Source organism: Sceloporus occidentalis, unplaced genomic scaffold, assembly GCF_023333645.1.
Source record: "Sceloporus occidentalis isolate IW3139 unplaced genomic scaffold, rSceOcc1.0.p SCAF_32, whole genome shotgun sequence".
NCBI lineage: Eukaryota > Metazoa > Chordata > Lepidosauria > Squamata > Phrynosomatidae > Sceloporus > Sceloporus occidentalis.
Window position 1 is genome coordinate 2,774,614 of NW_028317012.1, and position 17,841 is coordinate 2,792,454.

Below are 17,841 nucleotides of genomic sequence, written 5' to 3' on the forward strand. Positions count from 1 at the left end.
AATTTCATATCTTTCCAGACAGACATTGATATGTTATCCTGGGGCTGTCCAGGAAGAGTTAGTTATTATTGTCTGGGATATTGCAAAGATGTTTTTTTTTTCTAATTTCAAAAACTAAGATATCTACACACAAATGCTGGCAAAGAGACTTCTTCATGGATTAATCTACAAAAAATGGCCGCATAATATGTAATCCAGATTAATTAATGGAAACTAATGTCTATAATGCATTTTGTGTATAATGCAGGAATCATTGTAATACGTATGATTCCCAGGTGACACCATGCCATGCTTGTTAAGGTCTAATGCATTCTGAGAAACGCATATGAAACGTGAGATAGAAAGAATTTGATACCATCTAATCTGCCCCTTCTCTCCTCTCCTCCGGAATAACCTCAAATCATTTGTCCTTGGCCTTGTTAGGATATCCATCACATGCATGGCTTGCCAGATTGTTCCTACCGGCTCGGCCCTTGCCGTTGTGCGTGTGCATCCCTCTATTAACATCCATGATTCCAAAAGCGCAACCTAAAGGCTGGGGAATCACTCCGACAGCTCCAAGATCTTCAATAATGAATGGGGAAGCCCCACCTTCTGTACCGAAGCCCAGCGTTCAGTAGTCCAGCAGTTCTTCTGGTTTCTGCGATCTTGCACCCCTGTTGATTCCTGGGTTACACTCTGGACCTCTGATATTGTGGTGTCCCCACTCTGATGCACTGTGTTTTCTGACACTTTATCAATTTGAGCCACAGTCGCTCTTCTGTTGGATTTGACCACACGGGCCAGTCTTTGTGCATCAATGAGCCTTGGATGCCCATGTCGATGGCTCACCGCTTTTCCTTCCTTGGACCACTTTTGATAGTTACTGACCACTCCAGGCCTGGAACACCCCACAAGAGCTGCAGTTTGGGAGATGCTCTGACCCAGCTGTCTCATCATCATTTGGCCCTCTTCAAAGCCATTTTTCCGGCTTCTAACGCATCAACTTTGAGAATTAAATGCTCACTTGCTGCCCAATATATCCCACCCACTGACAGGCGCCATGAAAACAAGATTATCAGTGTTATTCACTTCACCTCATTGTCCTGAAATTAAAACCATTCCATCTTTATTACTCCGCCACTTTTTCAGACGGGTGAAAGGTTCTATTGCCCTGTTCGACACTCAATTCCAGAGCCAGTATAAAAGTTAAAAACTCCATTATCCTGCATAGCATATAATTAATTTCAGCTTTCTTCTTTTCCTGCTTAGACAATTATAGTTAAACATTAATTATCCCCGCCATGATCATCCTAATTAGTGCATATGTCTAGATCTTTATAAAATATAAACTAGAAGAGAAGGATGCAAACATTATTAAACTTTTTTTTTTTTTTTAAAATAAGCCCCTCTAGAGCAAATTCTCTGTACCGGGGCTACAAGCTCTTTAAGAGTTGTATGTTGTCAGACTGCATATTACAGTTTTCCAGTAGTTTATTCCCGGCAACAGAAACATTAACCCCCTAAACGATCAATGACGCCATAGATAAATTATTTGCAAAGATAGGTAGGAATTTTTGTTTGCATCCTCGAAGGGTTAAAGATCTTAACTATCATTAGCTGAAGTACCCACATTGTTTAATTATGCAGTGATCAGGAGCCTTTACATTTTAATTAGAATGTTGCTGTAACGAAGCCGTCCTACTTTTCTGCAAACGGTCTACGAGGCGGAAAGGTCTGTTTATTAATTGGATGTTTGAAAACATATTTCTGACACTACTATGCAGGTACGATTACTATTGCTTTCTCCTCTAATATGTTCCGCAGTCATATTTGATTTGCCTAATTAGTGGTAATGATTTAAAAGTGGTGTGGCGTTCCCAAGATCCCGCTGTTTATTATAGATATAGCTGTTTCATTAACAGATATTAAACAGCTAACATGCAGTGACACATTGTTACTGGCTGCTCACGATAAGTGTCAGATTTGCTAAATATAAGGGCAAATAGACTTACTACGTCATTAGCAACAGCACAAGCCGCACATAAGGAGCTTATCCTGCAGTTTTCATGCTCATTGGAGTTGTGAATCTTAGTTATGCACAAATATTAACATGTACGATAAAGATAGGTTGGATCATCTCTGTAATCTCCATTACTGCAAATTCTCTGCTGGAGGCTCGGTTTATGATAGATAATTATTTGGCCTCCAGCATAGTCCTTTGATGACTAGGTGGATCGTCCTTTAACTACCCACTTAGGGTAGTTCTGATGCCTCCCAGGTGCGGCTGGTCCCATCTCCTCTGCTCCAGACCAGTTTACCTAGGAAGTTTCGCAGGTACAGCCAATCAAAACTTTGTTGTCAGCTAAACGTGGCAAATCAAGGCTAAATCCAGACGAGGTATATGACTGTCTAAATGCCACTCAAGGGCAAAACCAGAGAGTTTCAAGTTATGGTAATCATGTTTTTACAGCAGACTACACATGTGGATACCTAAAAAAAATCTAAAGGTAATTAAGAAGTAGTCTTTTTTCATACACATCAATGTGCTTCCTGAGACATCTTCAGAGACAACAGTAAACATAAGATCTATCAGTAATGATGCCCATTTTGCTTGCTGCTCCTTTTTTACCAGGTTCAGTAGGCAAATTAACATCCCTGTGAATACTTCAGATGAACCTTGGACTTTGGGAGCTGATTTTCAGGGCCCTGTGGTGGTCCTTTGACTTCCTGGGTCTCTTTTCAGTCTTTTGGGGAACTTGACATGTATGTTTCTATAAATGTCCAATATGCATCAGTGGCTTCTACAAACCTCACAACTGACACCAGTACCTGGGTACTGGCACCTTGCCTATCTCTTTCATGTATCCCAACTGGAGATGGAGAGCCAGAACAGAACAGCATATCCGAGAAGCTCCCAAGTGTGGAAACCAAGTTCACGCAGTTACCACCTGCCCAATTTGCAAAGCTAAGGAAACTGGCCGGGTCCTACGGCACTAAACTGGTAGGGGTGCTGCCACCTGGTTATCTCCTATATTAGCAAGCAAATAAGTGCTTTTAGTGACAACGATATCATCTAATTACCGGTAATCTTAAAATGATGAGTTTTGCTTGTGTTTGAGTAAACAGGAAAACAAATCACTAGTTTCTAAAAAGCAAAATCATTTCATTATAAAATAGACTTCAGAACATGCCCAAACCACTCAGCTGCCCTCAGTCAATGTTTCCCTCACACACTGGTTTAATTTATATCCAGCAGAACAACAGGGCTAGCTATCTTCTCATATCTGGTCGATAAGCTTGGTACACTCACAGCAGAGAATCTGACACAGGCAAGAAATCAAAGTAGCTGAACAAAGGTGAAGCTTATTCCTATGCTCGAGAAGAATACATTTCCTGGTGTAAATAAAAACTATCTAATGCACACAGATTAAGAGTAGTCATGTCTCTGATGTGTTGAGGATTACAGAGACAGAACATCTTTGCACTCAGAAAAATTTACACAAAACCAATAGATGAGATTTAACAGAAAGAGGAAGAATACATGGTACAGGTGGCCAAAATGGCTGTTGAGGTTTTATATTGAATGGAAACATATAAATGGAGGGTTTTTCCACTTTTAGTGGCAGATTATGCATTAGGTACACTAGGCAAAGTAGGGATCCTGAGGCTCGGAGGCTGGCATTAAAGGATGATCTGCCAGTACAGAGGCAGCAGAATTCTTCATCCCATATAGCAATAGCTGCTTTATGTAGGCTACTATGTGTATTTCCTGCCTCTTTGGTATACTCTATGTGTACTTACAAGTCATCAGGGTTATTTCCCCCCAGTTTTAATTTCTCGATCACTGAAAGTGGCATATTCTGTTCTAGGCGAGACTTGGGTTGTGACAGACCCTGTCCCACAGTAAAAAAGTAAGATGGGCTTACTGGGCAATAAGGCTACCTGGTCAGTTGCAGTTGAGTGGGATGATTGGGAAGACCTACTTAGATAGAGCACCAAGAATTGACATCATGTTCTGATTCTCTGTAAAAAGAGTAAAATAGTAAAAGGGTTCAGGAAAAAAAGAATAAGGAAGTGGAATCCCTTCACAAGGTAGGTCCTGGCAGATCCTGGTGTGTCCCAGATTTGGGCTTCTCATGAAAATATCATCTGTTTAGTTAAATAGTTAACCTCATGGAAGTCCTCAGGTTCAATCTCTTCTCCTTACAAAGACAGCCTCAACCAACCAATCAACAACAACCAGCAACTGAACAACAGAGCACAGGTAAGTAAAACGGTAGGAATGATTATTCAGATTCCGAGAACACACAGTTTTGTGTGTAAAGTTATACTGGGTTTAAAGAGGTCAGTTTGTCCAATCTTAAAGGATGCTAATAGATGTCTATGAAACATTATAAAAGTTCAAGTCCATTAGTGAGTTTTTATATATTGTTCAGTGAACTGCAAATGCAGGTTATTTGATAATGGATTTTAAACTTACATTATTTTGTTCTCTGGTATTGCAGTGGATTGTCTGTGTTTCTTCTCATGGGTTTCAAAGTACATCGGGAATAGCAAATGTGTTTTTACAATGCAGTTTAAGGATTTTGAACATATATGGACACTGCTTTACAGCACAATATCTCCTCTTTAATTAACTTTAAATTAAAGGAAACATTGGTAACATAATAACACCAAGCTCTGGAAACTACTGGCACTGCAAACTGTAATAATACTATAGTGATATAATACTTGGAATACCTACAATTAACACTCTCCTCTTTCCTCAACCCATATCCCCCTTTTCTAGTTACATAGATTTTTTGGTGCGCAGGAGTCTATGACAGTATTATATAGCCAGGAAAGTAACACAGTAACAATAAAGTGTACATAAACACAAGAAAATTAGTTTATAAATTCAAATGTGTAAATTAAAAACAGTCTTGTTAATTATTTACAGTGTTACATTACAAGCTCTTGGTAGGACTCAAAGCCACATTTGAGGTATACATTTCCATGGGCCAATCGAGAAATCAAGGAAATCATGGATCTATGAATGTAAAGGAAGGTTTGCATACAATAAATATGTGATGGTGTGTAACTTCATATACATTATTAACTGAATGAAGTACACTTTTTCTCCTCATTGCCTGCTCTTCACTTAAGCCATCATTGATCATTACAGAATCTATTCATTGTACCTAAATGTAAAAAAAAATAAAAAAATGTTGAATCTCATTTCTTCCAACTTTGTTGTGACATCCAATGTGATTAAGTTGTATGTACATCTTGGTGATGTCTTGAAATTATCAGCTCAAAGAACACTGAGCTGTCAGTAGTGCAGAGAATCTTGAATGTTGGCTGGGATATAATGCTGCTTGTTGGGACTACCCTGGAGAATAAAGGGCTGCAGGCAGCTGTGATTTGAACTTGGATTTTAGCATGTATTAGCTCTCTTTACCCTTTGTTTCTGTAAGTCCAAATAGTTACAATATGCCCAGTTTCCCCATTATACAGAACTGCCAAATATGATAATGCTATATAAATCAATACATAATATCAATAATTATTTAACATTAGGAATCCATCAGCATGCCTGGAACCCACTGGGAAGCTTTTGACTCCCCAGGTTTTGGGGGCGTGATATCTAGCCCCACCCACGCCCCATCAACCTCTCCAGAACAGGTGCCTTAATAGGTTATTTTTTTTTTTTTATGAGGCCACTTAGAATCTACTTAGTAGCTGCATGACAGTATTATGTGTGTCTGTATGCCTCCCAACAGTCTAGGATTTTTGCCGCATAGTCCCAATTTTTGGGCTCTGTCCCAGGTAAGCAGCCTTACTGTCTTGTTTATGGGGGCAGTGTGGAGCATGGACTGGTTGGGGAGATCCAACACTGCCCAAAACCAGGGCAGACTCTGCCCTTGAGGAGGCTGTTTAGGTAAGGCAAGTGGGTGTCACGCCTCCTACTCTGCCCTTTGTCGCACACCCCAATACAGGTGTGTGTGTGTTCATGAATATGGACAAGGAGGCTATCTGTGGCAATAATCCTGGATATCCAATGTATTTTAACGCTTCCTTGTGAGCAAAGAGTTAAACAATGTGCTAACAAAGCATTTCCTCTTCTGTTTGTTAGACGGTATGTTTTGTTGCAGATTTTTTCTTTATTATTCATGAATTTATCCGAAAGATGCCAAGGTCTCTGAAACATTAAGGGCTTATTTTTACTATGTTTACCTATTTGTTTTGCCGTCAAATCAAAGCGTTCTGTCTTCTGCCTTCATTCCTAAAATGTCATGTTGCAAGGGAAAAATCCAGAGCAATTTTTGACAGGTAGGAGAATTTGTTTACATTTTATCAAAATAACAAGACTACCCCAGCCATTCCCTTCTGTTCTGTTTATATTAATCTTAAAGTTCGTAATAAAATCTTAACACTTTGCCTGCTGCACTGGAGGTGACGAAGTACTGCAATAATATAGTTTAATAATTGTAACCTCTTTTGAGCAGGGCCCTTTTATTTCTCAGATTAATCTTTCTTAATCTTAGCTCTGACATATTTCCTAACAAAGTGTTGTATCACAGAAGGTTTGCTGCAAGGTAAACCATTCCCGTGGGGCTCTTTAATTCCCATCTCACTGGTCTGAGACACACTTATTTCATCCATGGAAACACTGATAGATTATGCATGGAAAACATCACTTTCATTATAAAGTGAAAGAGACTACTAGATGCATACATACAGTGGTGTGAAAAAGAAAGTACCCCCTCTTGAATTCTATGTTTTTACATATCAGGCCATGATAACAATAACCTGCCCCTTAGCAGGTCTAAAAATTAGGTAAATACAACCTCAGATGAACAACAAAACATGACATATTACACTGTGTCATGATTTATTCATAAAAAATAAACCCAAAATGGAGAAGCCATGTGTGAAAAACAGTACAACTTTAGTGAGAGATGCTAAGTAGAAGACAAGTGCTGCTAATCAAATGCCCTTGATTGCATGATCATCAGCAAGTGTGACCACCTCCTTAAAAGCCGAAGTTTTCGCAGTTTGATGGTCTTGTTGGTGCCCATCAATCTGGGAAGGGTTATAAGTCTTCGTGGATGTTACATTGTTAGATAATTATGGTGCCAGTAGTCCAGGGTTTTTCACATGTCATTTGCGTGTCAAGATTTTTCATGTGTCATTTACTTTCTTTTCTCCGTACTGCCAATTTTTTTCCACCGAATACTTACTTTCTCCCGAAAGTGCTATAAGACAAACATTACAATCATAAAAACACAGATTTCATCACAGTGTGCTATTTTATATAAGGCATTACTTAATGAAAAAAATCCAAGACAAGGATTTTTTTTATGTACTCAGCCAAATTAAAAAGACATAGTTTATTTTCTAATTTGGGATCTATTTCCTTGCACCATATGTGGTCTTATTGACAAGATTGTCTAGACTACTGTGTAGGGACCCTGGCCAAGTGCGTGGGGGCATTCTAGAGGTCACAGGAGGCATCATATGGTCTTTTGTTAATAGTAATTGGTATTTCTTAGATTCCATAGGAATTTTAACTGATACGAGACCTTGTTTCCTCCATCTACGTGGATTGTGACCATGCGTAGGGGTATTAGTGGCACCTTATTGTGTTATGGAGTGGGAGAAGTCCAATGACAATAGAAAGAGTGGGCCATTGTAACATTTGCATAGCTAACACTTGTAATTAGTTCCTTGTTTTGCATAGAAACATTGGCCTTGTTGTTTTGTATATTTTTTGCAGACAGGCTTCTTCGCATCATGGAAACGTTCTTGAGCTGTAACTGAATGAAAATGAGTTTGCCATCAACTCTAATAAGTCAGGTTAGAAGTAGAAAAAAATATTGGTGGCTTAATTACTGGATGTTTTGCTACCAAATCATTGTAATAAATTATTGTGTGCGATGTGCCCTGGAAATTCAAATTCCCCAGTGTTTTAATCAATATTATGTCAAAGCATGTTGGATGATAAATAAAACTTATTTTGTGTCTTGGTTTCCATAGTGTTAGGTTATATCCAGCTCATTTATCATCTTTGAATCATTTTAGATCCTGAAGATAAACACATGATTATATTTTACATAACAAAGATTTCATATAAATAACTGAAGCATAAATACATTAAGTATTAACTTGGAGATTTATTTAAACCATAATTGCTTATAGAATACAGTCTTTGATGTACTTAATATCTATTTTAGTTGTATTATTAATATCTGGTTTTTTTAAAACACCCCCCTCCTTGAAATAAGGCCGATTCTCTCTTTATTGCTAGTTTACTAAGTTATGTGCAAGTTTCTTTTCTAAAAGTTTGTGCAAACAAGGCATCTTGTCTTAGGGGGCCTTTCTAAACAAAAAAAGACAAGTACGGTCAAGGATGAAATTAAATGATAGTTTATGGTTTTAGGGAAGGCAGATTAAAGTAACTGAATTTGGCCAAGAAGTATCCAACACAATATTATACGTTGGCAGGCTTCAATATTTCAATTTAATAATTTATTATAGACAATCTCTTTCTTAAGAATAGCATTGGTGTGTTTGCTATAAACTCAATGTTCTTGCACACTGCTTGATTTCTTTGAAAATGAATTTTATTTTGACATTAAAAAAATGAATCTGATAATAGTTTTTCGCATGTGATGAAACATACAGAAAGTATGCATGCATCATGGGAATGTTGGACTGCAAAAGTAAGTATTGCTCTAGAATGTTTCTCTTTAGCATAACTAACCTCAAGGAGGGCTACATTTGATTATAGAGCAATCCACGTTATCCTCTAAACTTTAAGCACGAGTCTCTTTTTCTTGAAAATGTTTGGCAGCCTGGTTTATCGCTCCCAATAAACAAGCTCACAAAACATGGTGTTGTCTTACCTCTACACATTTAAGTAATCCAGTTTAATTATGGGGACTTTCAGGAAGAACACAATATAACTGGAAAGCCAGCTTCGATAAATCAGTGAAATGTGACGGACAGCCTTTCGGTCCAATTGTTCTCATTTAGTGGAGTCCTCGCAAGCATGGTGGTAAAATATGATTGTGGTTCCAGATGACATGAAACTACAATGCCATCAATCAGCTCAAACAGGGATACAGGGTGGGAATCAATGCTTAGCACAAATTCTGAGTCCTCAGCCACTTAATCAATGCCACACATTTCACAGTTTTGTTCTCTTTTTATACTCTGTCATTGAGGTATCTGGTGAGACTTAACAGTGGAGATGAAGAAATCAATATTTTACAGCTATGATAGTCTTTAAAAACACTCCACATTTACCAGCATATCTAGGAATATATCTGCCTCAGGATAAAGTTCCTGCTAAGAACTCTCCCGCTATTGAGAAAAGCAAAAATAAAAGAAAAAAATATATCCCGGCCAGTTCACGAATCTCTAACAAAGACACACTAATTATTATTTCATCAGCACTGAGCCTGACTTTCACAGCACTCAATACTTTACCAATCCGTTATCTCTCAATTATAATGTATTTTCTTAGATGTATGATTTTAGGCCTTTCACCTTGCTGTAGCCATCTAATCAATAATTTATTTGTGAGGGTTAGGTGGAAATTAACTTTTCAACTGTTGGCAAACAATTCTCATTTCCTCATGAAGTAATGTAAAAGAATAAGCTTCAAGCTTCTTCTTGTAAATTAAGGAAAGCACCCTAGCCTGTCTTGGTAAAGGTCTCTTAGGACTATTAGGGAAGACGGCCCTGATGGCTGGCCTAGGCCTGAAGAAGCTATCAGCACTCCCCTTTAGCTCTTGGATGAGCATTCAACCTTGTTGCAAGCCTGGAGTTTAAAAAGAAGATGAGACAATCCTCTCACCTTTTCTCCCCTCCTGTGTTCGGCACAGCTTTAGAACTTTCCACCTGCCCTCCGCATCTTGTCGTTATAGTTGTTAGTTATGTGGGTTCTGCTGTGTTTTTCTTGGTTATGTTTTGTTTGCTTTATTGTCACAACGGCCGTGCTACCCCTTGGCCAGTGCTTATCCTGTTCGTATCTCAACCTAGGTGGTCATCCAGAAGGGCTTAGGGAGGCATGTCGTGAAGATGGCTTATAGCATCTGATGGCCACGTGTCTGGAAGAACTGCCTACCAGGTCATAAGGCTTCATAGTTGGCAGGTTGTTTAAAGGTTATGTTATATGTGTGGCTGGCCTAGGGCTTATCAAGAAAGCTGTGACCGAATGCCCTTGTGTCTTCATTTCGGAACTGGTTGGAGAGCTCAGGGGTTTTCCAAGTCTATAGTGCTACCCGTGTTATTGAAAAACAACGTTTTTAAGAAATCTTAATCAGAATAGTTTTTATTTCTGTGCTATTTCTTAAACCATTGCAGGTTCCAAAGAGATCTGGCAGAAATATAGGCTTTATTTCAGGGCCCTCTGTCTATAATGATCTATGGGTCATTGGTTGCTAGCAATGGGACCATATGGCAAGGAAACACAAAGAAATACTCATTAAATTAGAGATGATTTCGGTTGGCGAGACACCTGTGCTGTAACCAGCCTTTTGGCGCAAATCCTGGCTAGCTAGAAGCTCCTGGAGGATGGGACAGACCACCAGGATGTTGCGTGCATACAGAGAAGCAACAGACAAAATAATACTAATAATTCACATGAAATCAAGCAGCTAAAGTTGATGGAAAGAGATGTTCGATGTCCTAAACACTTTGCTTGTGTTTTCAGGCTGCCTCTTTCAGGCTGAGAGATTTTTTTGCCAAGAGCCATAGTACTAATTTAGAACATCATAATTTCTGACAGAAAATGCCATAATTAGTGATCCGTAAGTCAACTGCAAGAAGGCAGGTCAGCATGAAGAGATTTGGTGTCATAGAAAACAAGTATTTTTGTTTTTGAGAAATGTCTAAATGTAAAGCTCCAATTAACCATTTTCAGACTGAATAAAATAGAATCGGAAAGTTAAGATCTTAGTGTGAATTGTGGATTTATTTTTTTTTTTTTTTTTTAAAACAGAAAAAATATCATCATGTAAAAATATTTCTAACATTTTCTCCTTTAATTAGACATTCAATCTGTTGCATTTTTACATTATTCTATTGTCTTTTCACGTAAACTGAGTGCTTTAGAAAAAGCGTATTAATGTATATTAATGAAAAAAGTAACATTTTCAAATAAGTTTTTATGAATGATTTTGGACTAAACTGTATCCATTTACACTACATTGTGTCCGATATTGGAGTTTTACAGTAAAAAAATGCAAATGTTGAAAAATCTTTCATAAAAAAAGACATTTGGGAAATATATTCATTTATATTTTCAAACTTTAGTGAGGCAGATGTTCCATGGTTGTATAATTGCAGTGAACACAGGTGAACGTAAAAATGCACAATAAATATAGAAATCAAATATTTTTTTCTTGTATAACTCTGGTCCCTTTGTATCTAGCTGAGATGATGAAATTATTAGTGTTTTTATCTGTTACCTTGTGTGCACTATAACTTTTCATAGAAATAAACACATGGCTCCTCTAACATCTCTCAATATTTCTTTTCCATGAAATGAACACTATGTAGAGCATCCCTGCTGTGATTTGAATTTACTGTTGCTAAGGAATAAGTATCCCAGCACCCTTTAACTTAATCCCTCTGAAGTGGGCTCAAAAGAAACAGAGTCTCATTGATACACCTCAAGAAGATTAGTGTTTACAGATATGATCAAAGTCAAGAGTTTGTGATGACTCTCATAAGGAGTGTGTATGTACAGCTTTCCGCAGATCCAAACAATTAGATTGAAGGAGAACTCCCACCATCATTCCATATCCTTTTGTTATTGTCCTATTGTCCTCGGAAGGAATATGTATGTAAGGTTTGTAACAAAAGGTCTCAAATAGTAACTCTCTAATTGATTTCTATGTTTCGCACAAGTTCTCAGCTACCCATGATCCTCTGCTATTTTAGAATAAGAAACTGCACCAAATGCTTTACTCATGACAGGTTGCCTGAAGTGACATCAGTGAAACCATTACATCACACAAAATAGCAAAATATGTCTTAATTTGTGACAACAAGGTTTCATGTACGGCACTTCTGATGCCACGCACGGGACTTCTGATCCTTAGGCTGGTAATGCCACATAGTGTCAAAGTCCGGCTAGGAACAAAAGACATATCGGATCTACTGATTGTAGATCACCCTGGGAAAACCGGAGATAAGGGACATCTATACAAAACTTAATGTATGTTTTCCTGCCTGTCTTTTTTTAGCTACAACAACCTACTAAGCACACATTGCTAGGTAGCCTACAAACAATACAAATGTGATACCCACAGAACAAAATGGTAGTGGTGCCTTTTTAATTTTAAAGTATTAAGGCAGCTTTCAATGCTATTTGGCCGTTTCATTAAATATATTTGAACAAAACTTTTTGTTCCCAGGTATGCCTTTCCTTAAGTCAACTTGGTGCATTTGGGGGTTATTATATTAATTGATCTTTTCACTTAGATTTTATTTTTTAGTAATTTCCTGTTCCCAAGTTTGCACCTCTGCACACTCAGTCAGTAATCCTCACCACATGGTAAGTACATCTGCCTGGTTGTGTATGTCAAATTATTGGAACGCACCATAAGGTATGACAGTCACGTTTGATTGCAATAATCTTAGTTGATTTGAAGAAATGGGGGTGAAGAAGTGATAGTGACACAGTGTTAAAACATCCGGGCACCTAGTAACTTTAATTTGCAGATTTTCCTTAAACATATTTCTTTTTTGTTTTTTTGCTATTTATATAACATAATACATCTGGTTTCAGGTAATAAAAAACATCAAAGGCAACAAAAAACCCCCAGCATACGTGTAATGTGCATCACAAATGATGTCAACACGTCTTAGCACATTTAGTATATTTCCAGTGCATTGGTCTATTTTACAGGAGACAATGTGTAAATTAACAAGATTAAACACTAAACAATATTTGCATATGACACACGCTTTCCGTAGAGTTAATTAGGACCTGGGTGTACATTTCCTGCAAGAAGCAGTAAGTATCACCATAAATATTTACTATGTGGGAGGTAGTCATCTGTAACTGTTAGGTTAGGCATTTAACCATTGCTATTCCTTTATCTCTGGTCAATCAAATTGTAAGGCTAACATTGGTGGGTAGTCCCGCCGCTGGTGCAGGACACACACCATTTTTGGAGGGAAAGTGTGCAGGGAGTGAGGTGTGTGTGAGAGTAACAACCAATCACATGTATGCTAGCAAAACATCAGTGGTCAGATAGCATACATGTGATTGGCTGCTCAGTTGCCAAATTCAAAAAGGAGAAAAAATTGGCCTCAATGCAGCCTGTTTGTAACGGCACCTCAGAAACCAACCATTAATTAATAGCATATTTTGTTACATTAAACCATCACACTCAGGAAGGTTTGCACACATGCATTGAAAAGGTTAAATGCTAACATAGTCTGTTTTTACTCCAGCATTGAAAAGGTTACCTCAAGATCTCACATAAGCCAAACTATCATCATTTGAAAGTAAACTACTTTCTCATAGAATGCCTGCTGTGAGCCCATAGGACATAGAATTAAAAACAGTCATACTGCCACTTTTTGCCACTATGGCTGCCTTTATAGATGATAGCCATAAATGACTATCCTGGTACCTCAGGACAGTTCTGGGTCACTTATACTAAAATAGAGTACAGTCAGCTGAGAGTCTTCAAATAATAAAAAAATAAAAAACCTAAAACCCCATGGCTGATTTTCCAGCTAAAATTTCATCGTTTTGTCTCTAGCGAATAGAATTAATAATTTAAATTTCATTGGATGTTTAATTGGTTTATAGATGACAAGCAGTTAACTGTGACATAAAGATGAAGCTTGAAAAGCGAGAACTGCGTGAAGATCGGTCTTTCGTGTCTGAAGCTGCTGGTTTTTTAATTAATGATAATAATAATACAAATCTTGTCTGGGAAGGGGGAGGTACAAAAAGACCCTTCCAATCACACTACTGTACTACATCCTAGATGGGCAAATACCACACAATCCATAGGTTAGGAAATATTTTTTTTTATTCATATATTGTTCCGTGTGCTAACCACCTGCGTCCCACAGGTTGGGCATGTCTCCCCAAAGGGTAGGCTCCATGTTTTTTCAATTATTTAAAGCCCCGCCCATCCTACTGGGTATGGTTAGAGGACAAAGAAGAGGACATAGGTGGGCTCTGACTCCCCTCTCAGGGTCTAAATTGTTAGTTCCTGCCCCATATATGAGGTGGATGAAGAATGACCCTCCTAGCTTAAAGGATCTCGCCAGCCATCATATGCACCTTAATGCATATGGTGGCTGTGTGGTCCCTTTACATTTTCTTTCTACCCCAGGTATTATCCATGCAGAAGATATGTTCAGCCAAATACATCTCCATCCATGTGATATACTCACCTCCACTGATTTCACCATTTGCAGTAAACAATGCTGAACTTGACTGCAATTCCCACATTTTAACTTCACAGACACATCAGCTCACAAGATCCTTGTATATTAATGAACATGCAATAGAGCTGTTGCATGCGAGTACATGCGAGTTAAGTCGGGTCATGTCAGCGGTGTTACAGGGTACAACGATTACCACTTCTCCATGAGAGCAAATGGTTTCACACACATTTCATTTTACTAGTTAATTCTTTTAAATTAGCAAAACGTTACAAAACACTGGTTTATTATACAAGCTTTTAATGTCTAATTAAGATTCTAAACAAGGTATAGAGCAGGCAGTTGTATGCAGTCAGGGGATATGCATTACTTTTCCTTTCTTTGAGCAGCTAAATGAAATATTACCGTGCCGGGCTCTTTATTTAACAATAGCTAACCCAAAGGCCAATAATTATACAACAATTATAATAATAAAAGGTGTCCCCTGCTGCTCACCTAGAAACACAGATATATTAGAACAAATGCAGGCCCTCCGAAAGAGGTGCAAGAACCTGCACTCATTTTTAATCCCCCTGCAGAGAACCATGGGATGCTAATAATTCACTCTCTAATTAGTATCCCTTCTGCCGCAACTGGAGCAAGGAAAAGACAAAAGAGGTATCCGCTTCATTATAAACCTGCCTTGGTGATCCTTAAATGTCTATCTTCTCAGCGGGTTGGACACACAGATCAGGGGTAAATAAAATGCGCAATTAAAGAGGTTGGCTGTTGCTGTCATTGCGCGACCATGCATCCTTGATATAACGAGGATGTTAGCCAGCAGAGACCCATCGCAATGCACTTAGCCGTATCTCGTCTAACACTCCTGGCAATTGTCCTGCTTATTAGGTTTTGGAAAGTCAAGTCAAACTCATCAGACTCTACGCAAAAAAATAATCAAAACAATAATCCTGTAGTTTCGAGATAACGCTGATTTCTCCTTAAGTGACCCTTTGAGTCTAGAGTGTCAATAAACTCAAAGGCCAGGGAATATTAATTAAACGTTCCCCAGCTGCTATATTGCTACTTGAAGACTGGTAATCAATTTTAATAACCTAGAGATTTTCTTTAAAGTGCAGTGGTCAATTACTAAGGCAATAATACCTTTATCTCCACTTGATGTTCCATACAGATCCTTCATATTGGTGACAACGATATTTTTCTAACACATTTGTTTTACTCCTGTGTTCTTGTCATAAGGATCCCAAAACATTACTTTGGTTCGTTATATCTCCTTCAGATGGAATTTAGACCCCATAATGCCTTAATTTCTGTCTTTTTATACAATACCCTGATTTAGTTGTCGGTCAGATCTAGGAGGGGTAGTATCAGGAAAAGTGGATTTCAAATACAAGCTTGTGTTTATTTATGTCACATACATCACAATGTTTATGTTGTGACTCATGTGGTGTTTTAGGAAGTAAACAACTATGTTGTTACAACCAGACACTTATACTACTTTCACAAGTGTTTGCATTCCTGCAGAAGTTGTCACAAACTAAAGTTATTTGTAAATGTTTTAGCTGGGAGAAAACTTTACTTTGTTTGCCAAAAGGTACTTGTTAGAAAGAAAAGCCTTTCATGCCTTTCTGTAACATCCCAAGCAACCATCTTGCATAAATAACAGTAGAGATGAAAAAAAATGAATGGTCATTACTATTTGGCAGATGTTAGTAATGAAGGAACTCCTGGCCAGTTCCTTAAAGTGGTTCTAACTCTGTTTTATGGACTCAGCAGTACAATCCATAAGAACATCTTGGAGACCTTATGTAAGAAACTAAGCTCCTCCATTATACATTAACTGGTTAAAAAGAACTGCAGAGCTACAAATGGCCTAAACCTTGACGGAACTCAATGAGAAACCTGTGTAACTTCAGACAATGCACATGATCGCCTTTCATAGTATGTCGATGTATAGCCATGTCCTGTTTTTCTAATTCTTTGCAGGACAATAATATTTACCACTATTAGAAGTTATACCGGCCAGAAGAAAAAGCCTATGATTATATTGTCATGTACTCTAAAAATATACTAATTTCTTTATTATATAGTAAAAAATAATGTGTTTTTGTATATATATATATATAAATTGTTTAGTGTGAGAAAGGCGAACTTCTTTGTGGTTGATGCATTATTGTATTGCACTTAAAGTTCTAATAAAGTGTTCCAGGGTCTCTTGTGAACTTTAATTCTAAAGACCAAACCACACAATTAAAACACTGCCAAGTATTTATCTTTCTAAATCCAAGTTAAATGATTTGCAGTAATGAGTTTAGCTGAACATTTGAGTCCAAACAGAATGCATAAAGAGCTAATCAATATACTCAAAGAATCCTTGTGGCGACTACATCCCTTGAATTAAGTATATCGTTCCACTTAATTCTTATTTAAGGATGACTATCAAATCCCTGTATCAGTGACCCCTGATAGCTGTTTACTGTCCTAGGGACTGACGCAAGTACAATTATTTAAGTGTAATTGTATATCTAAAGGATATTGCATAAAAATAAAACTGTTGGGAATATTATTCAACAAAAATATTATTGAACTTTCCTTGTATCCTCTGTAACAAATTACTAAATATTGGCAAAATATTCAAGATGGGGATAATCTGAACTAATCCTTTTATACTTATATATATTGTTTATGTATGGATTCATAAAATAAGCTAATCAAAACCGCATAATGCACATTTATAATAAAATAAATTGTTTTCTATAACAGTACACATAATATACAGTATATACAGTATACTACTGTCTACTTGGTACGAAGGTAGGGGAGTAGAATTTTGCAAATAGGTTTAGAAAACAATCTTAGTTATAAATGTAAATTTAGTTTTTGGTATATCATTTAGACCTCTACTATACTATACACATAGACATGTGGAAGGAGAATAAGAAAAGTGGTGTTACGATGGTGAAGAAGACACACTAAGATGTAGAGGTATTTGAGAGACATATGGATTGTCCAACATCATACGTCACAAATGCCCTTGTTTAGGAGGGGTAGTCCCTCATTGGGACCCAGATCCTTCTGCCCCTCTTTCCTTCTCTGGTGTCCCTTTATTCTATGAGCTCAGGTGGATATAAGTGTATCATGTTCTATGGCCCTAAAAGCGACAATATTATGTATACTTCAACAAGAGATGTGCTCATAAACTGTACAAACAAAACACATTATTCTGTTTTTTTAATAACATTCAAGTGATCATAGAATCAATTAAAGATCAATAACATCCTGTATAATAAAAATCTCATACACAACTCCTTAAACAAAATTCTATGTTATTCCATCCTTAGTGTTTTTTGGTTTGTCCCATTGCTGACATTTTTATAAATATATCAAATAATTGTCAGGATGGGATGGAAAAATGTACCCACCACCCAACTGCTCCTGTCTACAGTGATTTGG